This window comes from Anoplophora glabripennis, unplaced genomic scaffold, assembly GCF_000390285.2.
Source record: "Anoplophora glabripennis isolate ALB-LARVAE unplaced genomic scaffold, Agla_2.0 scaffold2380, whole genome shotgun sequence".
NCBI lineage: Eukaryota > Metazoa > Arthropoda > Insecta > Coleoptera > Cerambycidae > Anoplophora > Anoplophora glabripennis.
Window position 1 is genome coordinate 1,214 of NW_019418453.1, and position 4,516 is coordinate 5,729.

The following is a 4,516-nucleotide window of genomic DNA, read 5'->3' on the forward strand; positions in this document are numbered from 1 at the left end:
TACCAGATTTTTTATTCATTTTTAATTTTAAGGGGGAAAAGGGAAAATAAAAAGATAATAATTTTAATTATTTTATTAAATATTTATATCATACATATTAAAGAGGTTAAATTTGATTTATTTCGTTTCCAAGTACAGGTTCGATAATATAAGAATTTTATTATCCTTTCTTGAAATCAGACTCGATATATTGCATCAACACCTATAGCTGTCCTGTGGGTGTAAGCCTAGTGGAATATGTACCGGGTGTTGGTATGATTGTCGAACTGGACCCTCTTTTTTGATCGGTGATGTGGATATTACGTATCTTCCTCACAATCTCAATGTACTTGATGTCTTCCTTTAAACATTGGATATTTACCAGGAATTCATTTAACCTCTTCATATATTCTAATCCGTTATTCAGCAAAGTTCGAAAATTATTATTTTATAGCTTGTAGAACTGCCTTTACCCGCTGTCAGTGTTATTATTATTACTCGAGATCCAAACTTTTCCGAGACAATGCTGATGTCGGATATTTCATATTTTGTATCCACTTCGATTTGGTTAGTTCTAATGAATGCTTCTCTGCTACAAAGAAACATGTTTTTTATTTAGCAATTAATTCGATACTTCCAGAGTCTCAAACTAGAATGAGCTGGAGACGTTCCAGTCTACTGTTTTATCCAGTTTGTAAATTTTCGTTTAGCAAAAAAAATCTGAGCTGTTAAATCCATTACACACAATATTGTGCAACATTATGAAATATTGCATCACCCGTTTATCTACAAGTTCCCACGCTAGGACCACAGTTACAGGTTGAAACTTGTTTAAAAGCCAGACAAAATTCCAAGAAAAGGGTAATAAATCATATATTTGTTTACATAACGGTAATAAAAACAACACCTGGACTGGAAATGGTGATGACGTCATCATTGTTTTCCAAGAACGTGAGTCATGTCCACCTCTACAATAAAAAATAGCTGCTATTATTTTTTCAAATAATTCAAATGTAAAATCCATTTAAAACATACCTTTCGGTGAACACCCTGTATATGGATACTCTAATAATAGCATAAATTAATCTTTCCCAACTGATATTTATACGTAAATATTCGATTGTCGGCGTAATATTATTTTATGTGATAATAACTACATGATTAAAATTTGTTTACTTTATAGGCACGTTCCCATATGAAGCTGGAGAACATTACATTAAAAAATAAAACTTATGCATCCAAGAGAGTATCAAAGCAAACGCTAAAACCGAACAACTCTTATGTGTTGATTCGACACGGGATTTATTTTTTTTAAATAATATTTTTATCATGAGTACTTTTAGTCGATTTTTATCTGAAGCCTCCGCTTTTGTTTATATTAAAACATCTTATCTGGTATTAGTCATACACAGCTGTGACCATATTCCAGGAAAGTTACATCATCATGTTGTTATCTTAAACCCACGCGCGCGCGCTCGTTTCTTATATTTTCTACCTTATAACAAAAAGATTGATACCAAGAGGCCGTCACCGCTGCCGCCGCCGCCTCCCGTAGCCCGCTGCTTGAATCGCTGATCGGCACCGGCCGCCTGCTCCCCCCTCGTACGCCGGCACCCCGCTCCCCCTCGTACGCCGGCACCCCGCTGACCGCAGTCGACTTCCAGCATCGCATACCTACCTAATACATCGCATCTCCAGTACATGAGCGTTGTGGTCTAGTGGGTTGTGTGATTGCCTCGCAATCCGAGGGACCGGGGCTCGATCCCCACAGCCGGCATAGGTTTTTTTTTAAATTATTAATTCTTCGCCAACAATGACGTCATCCACTGACTAAGTTTCCCGGGCGGCGTGGAGGCGGCAGGAGCTTGGGCAGGAGGCGGCCTGATTTTGTATTTCGCACCATAATCTGATTGGTTCGGAATACTGCAATATGATTGGTCGATCTAACCGGGGGCGGGACCAAAAGGAGGAGTGGAGGGGGTAAAATTGGTAAAAAATTTGCAAAATGAACCTCCATAAGAAAATACATGGGATTTTGTCACAGAATGAAGGTAGCCTATCTACTGTTACCTCTAGACCACCATAGTAGCATTTAAAAACAGGAATAATGTGGTTGATATATCGATACTAATTAATATTTCAGCTATTTACGGTTGGGTAGCGCTTAAAAGGATAAAAAATTTAATTACTAGAAGAATTCCAAGGTATTTAGGAAATGAGTTAATATAAACAAAAATAAAATATGTTTAATACATGCGCAGAACAAACTTGTAATTAGTGCCTTAGTTTCTTCAAAATCGCAATGTTAGCATAAATCATGATAAGGGAGGTCAATGACATCCAAACCGCATAGCGTCATTCTCATACGGTTTAATAAAATTGAAGTCACGTGATCGATCGCTGAAATTGAGGTTCAAAGTTAAATATGAACAAAAATAAAATATGTTTAATACATGCGCAGAACATACTTGTAATTAGTGCCTTATTTATTTCCTCTATAACTGCAGTGTTACCAAAAATTACAACTTGATTTCTAGTCTATTTCCTTTTAATACTACCACGCTGGCATAAATTGTAAACTGAAATATTGTTTCCTTTAAAATATTAGCCGTTTGTTAGTCGTTTATGTCACGTAAGAACTAGCTTCCTTATCGCTCTCAAAGCTTTTGCTTTAAAGCAGAACGCTGTTTTAATTTTCGCGACTTGTCACTACCAAGAACAAGACAAGAATGAGTTGCTTGCTCAAGGTATTCTTATTGTTTTAGAGGTGGTGGGGGTTAAGGAATTAAACAACACGTATTTTAATCTATTTCTAGAATTTTATTTACATCATTAACGAAAATTTCAATAGGAGCATTTACAAGCTTAAAATCGTTGTATTTACATGTAATATACGGTATCTCATCCTTGATGCGGTTAAAGAGGTTGATACTGTTGGGGTTATAATCTAAATCTGCTACGACTCTAGCCTTTGGGTGCTTATTCTGTAACCTCTTCAAAGATTGCGGGAAACGTCTTCTCTGAGTTCTAATGATAAAGTATGGGTACTCGCTTGGTTGACTTTTTAGTACGATAGCAAACATATGACGTTTGTTCGGGTTAATGACCTTTGGACTTATATCTTCAACGTAATTTTTAAGCTTCTCGTTCCTTGTCTCCAAATCTTGCAACTTGACCATCAGGGCTTCATTATCGTGTTGGTACCTGACTTTGAACTCGTCAACGAAATACTCTTTTACTATTCTGTAGCATCTATCATAAAAACTCTTGGAAATCCAGCAACAACTCTTCTCGCACTGTAACGTTAAATTTCTGCATTACTATACCTAGTTTAAATTACCAAACCTAAAGAAAACACGAAATATTTATCAAGTTTTATTTAGTGAAAATACAACGTATAACATACATATATAATCACGGAAGCTCCTGTATATTCCAACAAATAGTGCCCTACAAAAAAAAACAACACATCGATCGGAAGTCAAATAAAAATTGGTTGGTATACTCACGTTTCTGAAATGCAGTTATCTTCAAATCGTAACTTGTTGCAAAATTTTATTAGCATTGAAATTGCAAATGGGGCTTTGAGAAACATGGTGCTGGTATTTACTACTCATGGGGGCATCTACAGTGTCTTCGGTGATAACCAGGGAGACCTAAAATAAAAATAAATTAGGTCATAAACATAACCCAAATTATAAACAAGGTATAAGGCTATTCTTAAACTTATAAGTAAGGTTACAAGCAACTTATATGTAAAATATCGTTATAACTTACCTATTTCAGTCACTTCCACACGTCTGTGTATCGCTGGAACGTTATCCATAAATTTTGAACAATTTTGATTGTTTACATTGGGTCCGATAGCTCGCCATTTTCTAGCCGTTCTCGATTTGACCCACGGTCACCTGTTGATTGATGAAGCAGTTCTCCTACGTTTGCGCGTGGTACCCTGTTGCCAAGTCACTTAGGACAATTTAAGTAGTTCTAGGTTTCATAATTAATTATTCTTATCGTGATGCTTGTACAGTTGTGTTTATGATAATTTATAGGGATGTAACATTTAAATATTTGTTACGTTATTGTTCATCTGTAAGATTTATTTCATTATTTTTATAATGTATTTTTCCCATTGGTTACTGTCGAACCAATGGCAAGGTAGTTGAGAATTAATTTTGGAACTGCGTCAGACTACTTGCGCAGGATTGACTTCTTCTGGGATACAGAGAGAGGGTGGCCATTTTTCGGTTGTGAGTTAAGTTGTGGGGAAAATCGGTGATTATAGAAGTCATCTCTTATGAGGATTATTTTTCCCCATAACCGTGAATTGGCTTGGGATTCGTCTGGTTCCCTGGTTGGAGTATTTTTCGTGGATGAGAACCTGAGTCGAAGCCTTAGCAAGGGATTATTTTCACGCCGTCTTGGTGCTGAGTAGAACTCCGTGCACAGTATAAACCTGGAGGCCTGTACCTGGAGTGGTTAGCGCCGTGAGTGGTCTGCATTAGTGTGATGCAGTTGTGACTAAAACCCCTTAGTT

At 36.6% G+C, this 4,516-nt stretch overlaps 1 long non-coding RNA gene across 1 annotated transcript; it reads right to left on the bottom strand.

The window, feature by feature from the left end:
* Window positions 1-3,341: 3,341 nt before the first annotated feature.
* On the bottom strand, window positions 3,342-3,913 carry LOC111692644. The gene is made up of 3 exons (XR_002763284.1): window positions 3,757-3,913; window positions 3,489-3,635; window positions 3,342-3,429 (listed from the first exon to the last, which is right to left on the bottom strand). It is a non-coding gene; the product is annotated as an uncharacterized LOC111692644 (long non-coding RNA).
* Window positions 3,914-4,516: the final 603 nt, after the last annotated feature.